Source organism: Ailuropoda melanoleuca, chromosome 20 (genome assembly GCF_002007445.2).
Source record: "Ailuropoda melanoleuca isolate Jingjing chromosome 20, ASM200744v2, whole genome shotgun sequence".
NCBI classification, from domain to species: Eukaryota; Metazoa; Chordata; class Mammalia; order Carnivora; family Ursidae; genus Ailuropoda; species Ailuropoda melanoleuca.
Genome location: NC_048237.1, coordinates 23,262,896 through 23,276,959, shown reverse-complemented (window position 1 = coordinate 23,276,959; position 14,064 = coordinate 23,262,896). Strand labels below are relative to the sequence as shown.

General features: G+C 37.3%; 1 protein-coding gene across 1 annotated transcript in view; it reads left to right on the top strand.

The window, feature by feature from the left end:
• The window catches only part of MDGA2 (MAM domain containing glycosylphosphatidylinositol anchor 2), a 760,567-nt gene that overhangs the window by 79,388 nt on the left and 667,115 nt on the right, over window positions 1–14,064 (top strand). The window lies entirely within an intron of this gene.

Here is a 14,064-nt window from a genome sequence, read left to right as displayed (position 1 = left end):
AGTTTGAGTTCTCAACTGAATTATTAGTATAGTATATTGAATTAGTATCATGCTGTGAACTGTAAGTAATGGAAACCTGGCAAAAATGGCCTAAGAAATAAGGAAGGGTATTTCTCATCTCCAGAATTTGTCAGTGGTCAGGAATTGATTTTGACTGAACCATGTCACTGGGCCTTTCAGCCTCTCTGCTTTGCCATCTTTGGTGTATTCACTTTTTCCCCAGGCTGTTTCTCATTATGCTTGCAAGTGGGCTGAGAGTGTGAAGTACTTTCGTGTGCATTCTTTGTTCATTTGTGTTTTTGTTCTGTGACAGATAGTGAATCTACTCCCCAACTATGAAATGTAAATCCTCTCTTTTATGTTACTGGGCCAGATTAGAAAGCAGTTGCCATGTTAATGCCATATATTGGGTAGTTCAGAGTAATCAAGGCCCATTTGCTGGAGGCAGTGGTGGGGAAGATACCAACAAAATTTGTGGATTAAAAAGGGGCAAACCATTATTAGATTTTGGCCGTACATACTACATATATGCATTTTAAAAAAATCTATGAATGTTACTCTGATATCAACCCAGTTTTTCTGTAGGTTCTTTGATTACAAGAGAGAGTTATTTTGAAAGGCAAATACAGGAATTAACAACACAAGGAACACAAGGTTAGGGTTTATTATTTATTTCAATAATCATCCACATTTCTATCGGGAATGGCAGTAGTTTTATGTTTTAGCTAAATGTGAGAGAAGAAACTTATGTAGCCCAAAGAAGAAGTAATCTCCAGATACTGGCTTACTTCATGAGCATTAATGCTATCTTAGAAGATGTATGTTTTATAACCGACAAGGCAAGTGCCATCGAAAATTGATCATATGAAAATTCTGCATTTAAAAAAAATTATTTTGACTCCAGCAACAATTTCAAATATGCTAGGCTTTTCTAATTATATACCGTACCCACTGACAGAGAGACAAATTTACCAGTCTACAATGATTTCTTAACAGCAATTATCTAAATGTTCTTCATCTTTATTCTCCCCAAAGAAGTTGAATAGTTTCGGGGGTAATTTTTATGATATGAAAATTAGAATAAATGACCATGTAAATAGACTTCCAGTGGTCTCAATTATCTGTGTACCTTCTCCAAAGACATATTTTAGAGTTTTCCTTTACTGTGAAGAGACTGTTCCTTTTTTTTTTTTTGCTAAAAATTGATTGTTAGTCTATATCTCATATTGCCATATTTATTATTTAGACGTGGTTGTCACAAAACAATAATTCACAAATAATTGCATTTGTTACATTGGAATGATTCATTCAGTTTTAGATTTTATTTTAAAATTAAAAAAAAATGACTGATGGTGAATGCTTTAAGTGGATAGGAATAAAGTAAGCTGAACAGCCCTCATACTCTGACTTGTAGTACTGGAGTAAAATTCCCCAGAACAGCAGTTGGTTGATGACTTTAGTCTATATAGACAGCATGAGGTCCATAAAATCCACATGTGATTTTAAAACTTTTAACTTTAATGACCTTGCTTGTGTCATAACTCAGGCAGGCCGGAACATAATCCATCCTGTTAGGGCCCCGGCAGTCCTGGCTAGTGAATAAAGCAAGGGAACTGGGATCCTTTGGAAACGTGGGAATGAGCCCAGGAAAACTGTAGGGCTGGCTCCATATGGGAGCAGCCAGGAAAGTCCGTAGTAGCCGAGTGTTTGGTGCATGCCAGCAAGCAGAGGGACAGGAGGTTTTAGTGAATCTGACAATTTGTAGCAGAATTCCAGCCAGACGTGGGAGTGCAGCAAATAACATATACCTCACACCAAAAGCAAAAACAAAGGTACAGCGTCAAGTTAGGTGGGCTGCTCTAGGATCAGACCACCTGGCTCAACTAGAAACAGGTGTTAGGGAAGATGAAGTCAGAAGCCTAGGCATTCTTTGAGTCAAGCAGATGAAGGTGATAGCAGCTGCCTCAAGGGGGTGCATTCACCTCTGCCACCAGTGCTAATGCTGTGAGCCCCGGACAGCATAAAGCAAGATTCTTAATTTCACCTTACCCATGAATATTGACCTTAAAGGTACTCCCTGTAGTGGCTGGCATAGGCTCAGAAAGTGGTTGAAACTTCACTTCTCGATGGGGAGTACTGCTGCTTGGGTAAGCAAATGTTGAGTGGTTGCCAGTTTCACCATTTGCTGTCTCTGTCACAATATATAATAAATGTTTGCCCTTAGTTGATGTGTACCTCATTTAAGCAAGTCATAGGTAAAGCTGACCATCTCGTTCTACTGCAGACACTGCTTTGGGACAGATTCTAACATAAGAATACATTGCAAATGCTTGTATATGATGGATGTCTGAATTATCTTTTTAAATATTTTTAAATTGTGCTTTATTTTAACCTTTTCTCTATTATCTTATTCATTTACATTAAAAATGCTTGGTTATTTGAGACTTGTGCATAAAACTTGAACAACTTCATGCAAAGCTTTTTTGCAAAACCATATACATACACATATATGTATATATATATCATTTTTAAGAAAATGATGTAAACTTTACAGATTATAGATGCCTGTTTAACTCCCTTAAAAAAGATAATATCTCTAAGCAGGAAATTCTCTAATCAGGCCCCATGAAAAGTTCTATTATTAAAAATAATCATTTATCAGCATAAATTCACCACTAGGTTTTATTTTAACTGTCCTTATGTACTGAATATTCCCAATCTGCCCTAAGGGCAAGAGTAAATTTATATGCACTTATAAAAATGCAAGCATATTACCATTGACTGGCAGGCAACACTTATTGTAACGGGGGCAGAAAACTCATCAAAATGGACAAAGATGTTCATATATATGTTATGTTGTCCCTGAAGACAGAGGCTAATTATAAAATTCACTACTTAAGGGCCTGTTTTCCTTTGTCAGTTCACATCATTTATCCCTGAAATCATTTTTGGAATCTTGACAGTTGTTCTTCATTTTGTTTAGGCACAAATAACGCACTCCCCCAGAAAACTGCACAGTGAGTCAGTCATTTTCAGTAAACATTACTTCTCTATTGAAAATATAACTTCCTTCAGATGCTGGGTTGAAATCAAAACTGGTATTATACCAGACTAGACCTAAATTGAGGATATCAGAGTGGACTTATTTTTTTTTCCTACCCCTGGCCACCCATACTGCAGATCTTTTAAAGCTAGGATTGGAAGTTATTTCAAGAATATTGTTATTCTTAGAAAGCATTATACTTTTATCCCCAGGCATGGATGACAATAGTCAGCATCTTCACCCAATTATAAATCTTGTTTTCTAGGGTTTCTGGAAACATGGTCTCATTTATTCATCTGCTCTTTCTGACACTGCTTCCCACTTTTCTTCTTTTTCACTGTTGGCTCTGCCGTATGATTCCTTTTTAAAAATTCATGATGGTTCCTCTTTTTTAACAATTAGACCATTCTGATTGGTATCTTAATTATGTAAGTGAAAAACTTTAATCAAGGTTGTGGACAATCCAAAAACAATTTACTTAGCTTACAGATCTGTTTGTAATTCTTTTTTTTGACAGTGTGGAGAGGTGGGTTTTGCATGTACAAGCTAAGATGAGAAGCCAAATCAAAATGGGTTAAAGATCCCTCACCAATTTTACACACACACGCACACTAGTTGTAGACCCAGGGTAAAGCATACTGTTTCCTAACAAACAGATCTTTTGTTCACCATTATAGCCATAGTGTCTGACATAGAACACGGCCCATGATAGGTACTTAGCAAAAGTTTGTTGAATGAATGGATAAATTAACAAATGGATTTAGTTAGACACAATGTGACATTTATGAAGAATCATCTCTGATTGGAAATTTTGAAAGATGACTCAAGCTTCCTAGCATTATATCTTCCCACCCTCCTCTGATCTCCCACCCCAGCCTGCCCAGGAGCTGGAAATATAATCTCTCATACTCTAGTTCTTAAAGGCCTGTTGTACAAGAGTCTTTTCTCACAGTTGATTTGTGAGCCTGGACTATCAGGAAGTTTTATAGACCTAGGACTCCAGGTGAGAGACAATAAAACCAAACCTACTGACTTTATTTTAATGTTTATAATCCATTACATACTACGTTGTGTCCATCCTCAAATTTTTGTGAATTTTACCTCCATTTTGATTTGTAAATCTTACCTCCATCGTGATGCCCTTTTTGTCCCTATTTCATCACTGAATGATAAGTAATTCATGAAATGTGTATTATGTACTTACTTTGGACAAACAATGAGCTATGTGCTCTGGGGAATAGAAAAATTTAGAAAATGTGGACTTTTCCTTCCAAGGAAGCTGTGCCATGGGGTGGAGTTTGTTGAGACGGGTGTCAGGGCATGTAGCATTCACTTGTATGTGTGTCTTTGCATCGGCCATTTGATCTCCCATGATCTTAGTTTTCCTTATTGGTGAAATGGGATAACTCGCAGATCACAGTTATTTTGTAGATAAAACATTTTTTTAATGTGGAAATTTTAACAAACTATAAAATACCACATAAAGCTCTTAAATGTCCTAGAAAATCTTAGAAAAGGAGAGAAGTATCGTATACCCATAAACTGTTTTACTTTTCTTGTAGTAAAGATATCTTAGAGATTTAATGTTACCAACAGCAAGTATTTATTGGGCAGGTGTTATATGCCAGGTATTTTTATTTTAAACTCAGATTATCATTCCCCAACCTCAATGAAGTTGGGACTGTTACTGTCTCTACTCCGCAGATCGGAATATAGAGGCTAAAACAACTTATTTCACTTGACCAGTGTGTTCCAATTCGAGTGGAGAAGCGGGGATTCAAACACAGATAATGTAGTTCACTGCTGTTTTGCTCAAGGTGGTGAGGTTTTGGAAAATGAGAGTTTACTTCTGTAAACTGTACAGGCTGTACTCTGAAAAAGTGGCTTTTTGCAATCCAGCCTTGAAAAATGTATAGAATTCTAACAGTGGAGATGGAATTCTGACAAGGGTTTTCTGAACTCAGAATTGTATGAGGGAAGCTTCAGAGTGGGAAAGCCTTGGGCAGGGTTTGGAATCACTGATGCAGTTGTCTGGTGAGAAGTGGGGAGGAAATGAGTTATAAGTTTTGATAGTTGGGTTAGGTCAGATTGTAGAGTCTTAAATGTCAGTGCATGGAATCTGTGTTTGATTTAATGGGTAACATGGTCCCATATGCTGTGTTTTGTGGTACTTGCAATGACAGAACCAAGTTTAGAGCCAAATATAGGGCACAACTGAACGACCAATACTGGGAAACACAAGTGAACCTACCCACTTGAATGCAGCCATGGTGAAAGTAGATCCAGGAGTCAGAGAGCAGGTATCTGGATAGAAGTCACTCAACAAGAGTAATTGCAAGAACCTGAGCCCAAGAGAATCTTTAAATTCAGAAATGTGAAGATGCAAAGTGAAGGAAATCTTCAAGTTCAAGCAACAATTTTATTACGTTGCAGCCTGTTTGCAGAGCTACGGTCTGCTCTCAGTGATGGGTGGGGGAACGGAGGGCTTCTGGGGTTTAGAAATGGGGCAGACATGGAAAGGAGGGTATGTGGTAGAGTTGTGTTTGGAACCATAGGTTATGAGGAGGATTGAAGACATTGAAGTTAGAAGGAGCAATTTTAAAAGGAATCTAGCACAGTTTTGGCCGACTATTTTATTGTGGGAAGTGGAGAAGAGATAATGACTCTCATTTTCGTTGGCTCCCTGTTGCTCTGTTTTCTTTTTGAGAAAAAAAAATGTGCCTTACAATGTAGAAATAATCATTTTAAAAACTTCTTAAAACATCACTGCAGTGGATTATTACTTATATTCCTACTTCTGAGTCTTCCTCCTGAAGATGTAAAGTAACCCTAACACACATATCGGTCAGAATAAAAATGCTGTCTTTCCCAGAGTTAGGAGTAGACATTCTTAGCTCCATTTCATGCCTGATTTCATCAGTCTCTTTTAAATATAACTCACAAATTCTCCACAACCCCATACCCCCAGTTTTCATGAGACCTCAGTGACTGAGAATGTTGCAGTATTGATCAATGAGAAACAATGGGAAGTCAGGGTTTCTGGATTCTAATTCTAGTGCTAGTGCTGGCTAGCCGTATGGCCTTGGCTAAAAATACTTGCCTTCAGTTTGCCAATTTAAGCCAGAGAAAGCATTGGCAATCCTCCCCCCCACCCCAGTCAGTGAGAACACACAAAATAGTAAGCCTAACTCTTGTTGCCAGCCTGTACTTGGACAAGGCCAACAGTCCTGCTGCAATAATCTTCTTCCCATAACATCTATAGGACATAACTCAACATTCAGAATACTGCTTTGGCTGAGTTGAACTTATTTATTTATATTTGTCTTTATTCTGTAATTCTACTGGGGGAAATTAGGAAAGAGAAATAAGAGAATAAGGAAAATAGAGGTAAAATAGTGCCACGGAAGCTTGTGGAAATAACCTTTGGCCTCAGTTTTCACATCAATAAAAGAAAGGAACTAAAGAGGTGATTGCTCAAGGCTACTCCCAAATGTAAACTTCTAAGATTCTGTATTTGAATATAACCAAAGTGCCCTGAGGGTAGTGGTTTAGGATAGAAAGAGTCCAAGTTCAGTCACTGACTCAGGTAAAATAAAAAATGAATTTATTTTTAAAATTAGAAGATTGGATGAACTCATTATTAAAACACCTACCATTTAAAAAATTCTTTATTGTGAATATGCTTAGGGAAACACAAATTTATTGAAAGGACTGGTAATAAAAATAACCTGCTCCTTGGAAAACTTTCCAAAGAATGATCTTTAACTTCTTAGCCATCTAGTATACCTGAATAAGCACACCTTCATCCCTCTGGGAGAGTTTAGTTCTAATGTTGCTGGAGTGGTCTGTGAAGACAAGATAATTTTTCAAGTTTTTTTTTCCCCATTCTTTTGAGCTTATTTTTCTATCCTTATGTACACACATAGTTGAAAACAAACATACATTTCAAAAATAAGGAGTCTTCAAAGTTATTTTTTCCTAGCAGCAACATTTCCATCCATATCTCTGTTTTCCTGTGAAATAAAGTACAGACCAACTGCTAGGTGTGCGATATACTCATCAGACAGTCAGATGGCAGGTGTAGACTCTGGCTCAGAGAAAGGAACTCAGCCCAAATCAATAACACCTGTAATGGAACTCCCACGCTGAAACCCAGGACACAGGCATCTGGGGAATCAAATGCTCTTCCATAATGGAGAGTGATTTCAGCAACTGAACACTCATTGAAAGTAAATGGATTTCTTAAATGATAACAGAAAAAAGAAAAAAAATAGGAAGAAGGGTTAAAGCAGCAAGACCCAAGCTAAAGTGTATAGAACTGCTGTATCCCCACATGAAAATCAACAGAATGCTTGACTTCATTTTATCTGTGACTTTGATATTAGGAAAGTTTAGGGTATTTGCATGTTATATATATTACTAATAAGTATTTATTGAACACCTAATATGTAGAAAACATTGGAAAATTCTAGAGATATAATAAAGTGTAAGAAAGCCTGTATCTTCATATGCTATAAACAGGTAAATTACAGTTCTGGGAAGTCTTTGATGAATGGTTCTAGGTGAGTACAGACCAATGTGGAATGGTACAGTTAGCAAAATTATGTGGAAGATAATTGGACTTGAGCTGATCTTTCAGAAATTGTCTTTCAGAAATGGTCTTTCAGGGGCGCCTGGGTAGCGCAGTCGTTAAGCGTCTGCCTTCGGCTCAGGTCGTGATCCCGACGTTCCGTGATCGAGCCCCACATCAGGCTCCTTGGTTGGGAGCCTGCTTCTTCCTCTCCCTCTCTCCTGCTGTGTTCCCTCTCTCACTGGCTGTCTCTATCTCTGTCTAATAAATAAATAAAATCTTTAAAAAAAAAAAAAGAAATGGTCTTTCAGATAACCTAAATTTCAGTAATATGGGATTGTTTAAATAAATTATGTACATTCAGTGACCTACAGTGGCACTATTAAAATGCTTTTTAAAAAAAGATTTATTCATTTATTTTAGAGAGAGAGAAAGTGGGGAGGGGCAGAGGGAGAGGGAGAAAGAGAGAATCCTCAAGCAGACTGTCCACTGAGCACGGAGCCTGACATGGGGCTTGAACTCAAGATGCTGAGGTCATGACCTGAGCTGAAATCAAGTCAGCCACTTAACCCACTGAGCCACCCAGGCACCCCTATTAAACTGTTTTTGACATATAGTTAATGACCTGATAAAGTGTTTAAAATTCAGTCTATTTTTATTTTTATGTTATGAATTATAGCTTACAGTACTGACAAATATTCACTTATATGGGTACATATATATATATGAGAAATATTTCAAATATTTCAAAATATCAGTAACTTTTAGAGTTGACATTATCTTTTTACCTCTTGGTATTTTCTAAGAACTTTCTAATGATCACATAATTGTTTGAAAAAAGGAGCTATTTTATAAATTTTTTAAAAGGTTTTATTTATTTTGAGAGAGAGAGAGCTCTCATGCGTGAGTACATGCGAGCAGGGAGAGAGGCAAAAGGAGAGGAAGAGAATCACAAGCAGACTCCCCAGTGAGTGCAGAGCCCAACTTGGGCCTCAATCCCACAACCTTGAGATCATGACCTGAATGTGAAACTAAGAGCCCATGTTCAATGGACTGAGCCACCCAGGTGCCCCCCCAAAAGTAACTATTTAAAAATTATATCAGAAAGGTTTTATATATTTCATATATTACTTAATTAGTTATTATTTCTATCACATAATGATACAAATTATTGAATATCTATCGGCAGTTCCAAATGGCTGACCGTAATATACTTGTTGACTTCTGGACATCTCCATGCCTCATTGCCAAAGTTTTTAGAGATATTTATTGGGCATCTCCTCTGTGTCAACCACTTTTCTTTTTTTTTTCTAGGAAGCAACAATATAACTAACAAAATAGACAAAATCTTTTACCATCAAAAACTTCACATTCTAATAGGGAAAGTTAAGTAATGATAATTAAGAACACGTACAAAAAAGACCCATCAGATGATAAATATATAGACAAAACAATAAAGTGGCACAGAGTGTGCCACGGAAGAGGTCAGGGGTACCTTTTAGAATAATGTGATAGGGGAAAGTCTCACTGAGAGGGTAATATTTGGACAAAGATCTGAATTGTTTGAGGGAGCCGGCCAGTGGATAGCTGAGGGAGAAGAAATCCACAAGGAAGGAACGTGCAAGATTCTGTGGCAGGAGCTTGCTTAGTGTATTTGAGATATAGAGAGGAGCCAAACTCAGAGTGAAAAAGACTAGGTTGGGAGTGGTAAGATTGTACAGTGTTTCGTAAGCCACTGTAAAGAATTTGACCGTTACTCTGAGTATAATAAGCCATCGGTGGATTTTGAGCAGAGGAGTGACATGATCTCCCTTTCCCCCTCTTTCTTTTTCTTTTTCTTTAAAGGATAGAAAGATAAAGATCAGTTAGGAAGCTATTGCAATAATATGGGGAATGGGATGGTGATTTTAGGGCTTAGACCAGTGTGGAAGGAGTGGAAATTATCCGATGTGATCAGATTCTGAATGTGTTTTGGTGTAACATATAGGATTTGCTGAAGGATTGGATACTGTGGTATGAGAGAAAGAAGGGAATCAGGGATTGCCCTAATATATGGTCAGAACAACAGAGAGGATGTAGTTGTAATTTCCAGGGGCCAGTGAGACTGTTGGAGAGCTCTTCCCCCGGGCCAGTGAGACTGTTGGAGAGCTCTTTCCCCCCACCCCTTCCTTCTTTTTTCTTTTCTTTTCTTTTCTTTTCTTTTCTTTTTTTTTCTTTTCTTTTCTTTCTTTTCTTTCTTTTCTTTTCTTTTCTTCTTCTTTTTTCTTTTCTTTCTTTTCTCTTTTCTTTTCTTTTCTCCCTCCTTCCCCCCCCCCCACTTCTTCTTCTGGATAAATCATGAACTCAGTTTTAGACATACTGATTTGAAAAGCCTAGATAACATCCAGGTGGTATGAGTGAGTAGACAATTGGATAGTCAAGTCTGGATTCAGGGGAGAGGTCCAGGCTGGAGGAATACACTTGGGAGTGGTTAGTCAGCAAAGGTATTTAAGGCTTTGAATCTAAATAAGATCTCTGGTAGAGTGAGTGCTTATCCAACAGGAAAGAAGGTCAAGGGCTGATTATTGAAGCACTGCAATATTTAGGGTCACTGAAATGAGACAAGAGCAAGGGAGACTAAGATGGGATGGCTAGGGAGGAAGGAAGAAAATGAGGAGAGTTGAAATCTTGAAATATTATTTTTAAACTAAATTAAAAATAAACTGCAAATGACCATAAATCTTTTAGTAATGAAGTATACTTATTGGAAAACAGAAAAATAACTTGAGTCCTTTCGTAATTACTATTGTGGATACTATTTCTACTGCTGCTTCTCCTTTTCCTACACATATAATAGTTTCCTCTTACTGCTCCAGTAATAATAAACATAGACTCTATTGGGAAAGGGCTGATGAGAGTTGATTTTTTACCTAATAAGCATTCCATAAAAACATAGAAATTTTTAAAAATATGCTTACAACTCCTTTTGAAGTTTTGTTTTCCACTATGTCAAGGAAGAGATGTGAACATGTTATAATATTAAGGTGTTGGGAGACTTGACATTGAGTCTATTTCTATTACTTTCTATTTTTGTGTCTTAATTCTTGAGAGATGCTAGATTGTAAATATAGAAAACCTCTGATAATACAGAAACCTCCTCATTAGAGATTAGTAAAAATCAGATTGGGAGTGGTTGGAATTTTTACAAAAGGGTGCCAAGGATACTCTTTATTTAAATAAAATGCCATCAAGGGATTTCATAGAGACTCAGAAGAGCAATCAATATATGTGTACTTAGCCGGAGTGTGAAGAAGTGAGAACATCATCGCATTCAGCCCGAACTGTAGCTGCATGCAGTAGGAATGTTTTAATAGAACAGAAAAGCATAGAAAGCAAAAATGTGTATCCCCAGGCAAAGAGCAGTCTTAGTGATTTCTGAGCTGATAATCAGAAATCACTCGACTAGATTAAAGTCTAGTCTGTGATAAAAAGCAAAATGAAAGCCACCTACCTATCTGGAGGCAGAATTTAGAGGTGTGTGTGGTTTGAAATATTTTTTGAATCAAACACAAAGAGTCTCCTCTAAATTGTATTGAATAATTATTCTTTAGAAGACGTCATTTTGTGCTTGATTTCTTTATAAACTTGTTTTGATATGTATCTTTACTGAAAATTTAAAAATATTTTTAATAAAATAAAATATATTTAATGGAATATATATTTTAATAATACAAAATTTAATAAAAATGCATCTTTCATTAAAAAACACTTCATTGAACATTATATCAAAAACTAATGATGTACTACACCTTGGCTAATTGAATTTAAATAAATAAAAAAATACTTCAGACCATGGAAGTGCTCCAAAAGCAAAAAATGAAGGAGACTACTTTAAAAGGACTGGGTTGGCTTTCCTCCTCGATGCTTCACAGGGACCTCTTGGGTGGCCAAGCCTTGACTTGGAAAGGGAAAGAATCCTCAGAGAGAGACTGCCACTCTTTCAATGTGTACCTTGACCCAATAGCTGAGCTTTAAATTTAATGAGGGAATGTTTCTTGATATGTTATTGGTTATCGAAAATGAGATCATGCTAGGCAGAATTGGATGTAACTTGTAGCAGAGAAAAACCATTGTACCTTCTGGAGATGCTCACATAATTCGAGGAATTCTGCTTTGCTGCTAAGTACAGGGAAGGGGTCTATTTACAAAGAAACAGTCTTAATGATGACTATGGTGAGTAGGAATTTGGTCATATTTATGTGTCTTCAGAAGAGTGAGTTAAAAGGTGAAAAAGAGAACCAGTGAATGAATCACGTATTGACTTACATAGTAACTAATGATTGTTGTGATTTTGTTTCTTCTTCACCAGATTGTCAGTTTTACTGGTAGGTTGTTTGGAGGAGAACTGATACACATTCGATATTAAGTCCATATACACATTATCAGTGGCAGAGATAGCAATTTTTGCCTTTGAATGCTTGATGATACTGATTCTGAAGAGTGTGGAAGTATTAACATGTTGAGCTGCCTTGCCAAACACATCATATTGTATCTTATAGCCACAGCCGCCAACATAGGGGAGAGTGGGATCATTTGCTTTACTAAGAAGTCACAAGAAGAAAAAAAAAATGCTATGTAGCCTTTAACCCCTTGTTTAGAAATGGTCACTAATGTATAATTTATAAGTGAGTTTAGTAGATGAGAAATAGATTTGGGAGATAGTTATATTCATCAGGTTAGACTGCCATAAAAAACTACCACAAAGTAGGTGGCTTATTTTCTCACAGTTCTGGAGGCTGGAAGTCTGACATCAGGGTGCTAACATGGTCGGTTTCTGGTGAGAGTTCTCTTCCTTGCTTATAGATGACTGTCTTCTCACTGTTGTGTCCCCATGGCCTTTTTTCGCACATGCGTGTGTTTGTGTGGCAAGAGCTCTCTCTGGTGTTCTTTCTTATCAGGTCACTAATCGTGTTAGAGCACAGTCCCAACCTTATGTCTTCATTTAACCTTGGGTACATCCTTAGGGACCCTGTCTCCTGATACAGTTACAATGGGAGTTAGGGCTTCAACATATGAATCTGGAGGGAGCTCAGTTCAATCTGTAACAGTAGCCAAAGCCAGGGAGTAGATGGAATCACTAATACTTTCTGTATAATGAAGTAAGACACAAAGAAAAAGTCTGGTAGCCAAGTATAATGAGGACTAAAGAAAGCCATTGACTCTAGGTATTAAAATGTCATCATGAAAGAAGCACTTCTGGAATGGCAAATAAAGACTCCCCTCCCCCTCCCCAAACCCCCTGCTATTCCATTAAGGGAGAGAGAGAGAGAGAGAAGAGAGAGAGAGAGAGAGAGAGGATGAATACTGGCAAAAACTGTCAATCTGAACTTTTTCAGAACTCTGCAAACCAAAGACTTGTAATAACCCAAGGCATATTTATTCAAGAAAGATCATTGAATCTCTCTAAGAACAGAGAGTTTTGTGGCATTTTTTTTAACCTTCTCTGTATTCCTATCCACCTCTCTCTAGCTCCACAGTAACTGTGAAAACCATCAGCCTCCCAAAGGCAGTAGCCATGAGAACTAGCAGCCTATTATCCACTGGTGGGGGAGACCTTTTTAGAGCCCCTCAAATATCTCCATCGCTTAAGACAACATGAGATACTACTACACACCTATTAGGATGGCCAAAATCCAGAACACTGACAACACCAAATACCAGTGAGGATCTCATTCAGTGGGAGCTCTCATACATTGCTGGTGGGAATGCAAAATGGTACAGCTCATTTGGAAAACATTTTGGTGTTTTCCTACAAAATTAAACACACTTTTACCATATGATCCAGTAATTATGCTCTGTGGTATTTATCCAAAAGAGTTGAAAACTTATGTCTACACACAAACCTTCACATCAGTGTTTATGGCACCTTCATTCATAACTGCCACCAAACATGTGCACTAACATGTCCTTCAGTAGATGAACAGATAAACATTGGTACATACAACAGAATGTTATTCAGTACTAAAAAGAAATGAACTATCAAGACATGAAAAGACATGAAAGAACCTTCAAAGTATATTACTAGATTAAAAAGAAGCCAATCTGAAAAGGCTATGTACTGTATGACTCCAAATACATGACTTTCTGGAAAAGGCAAAACTCTGGTGACAGTACAACTATCAGTGGTTGCCACGGGTTGGGGAGGAGTGGGGAGAGAAGGATGAATAGATGGAGCCCAGAGGATATTTAGGGCCGTGAAAATATTCTTCATGATGCTATCATACTAGTTATATGTCATTATACATTTGTCCAAACCTATAGAATGTATAACACCAGGAGTGAATCTTAAGATAAACTATGGATTTTGGGTGATTATGTGTGTTAATGTTGGACCATCAGTTGTAACAAATATACCACTTTTGTGGGGGATGTTGATAACGGGGGGGAATACATATGTGGGAGCAAGGGGTAA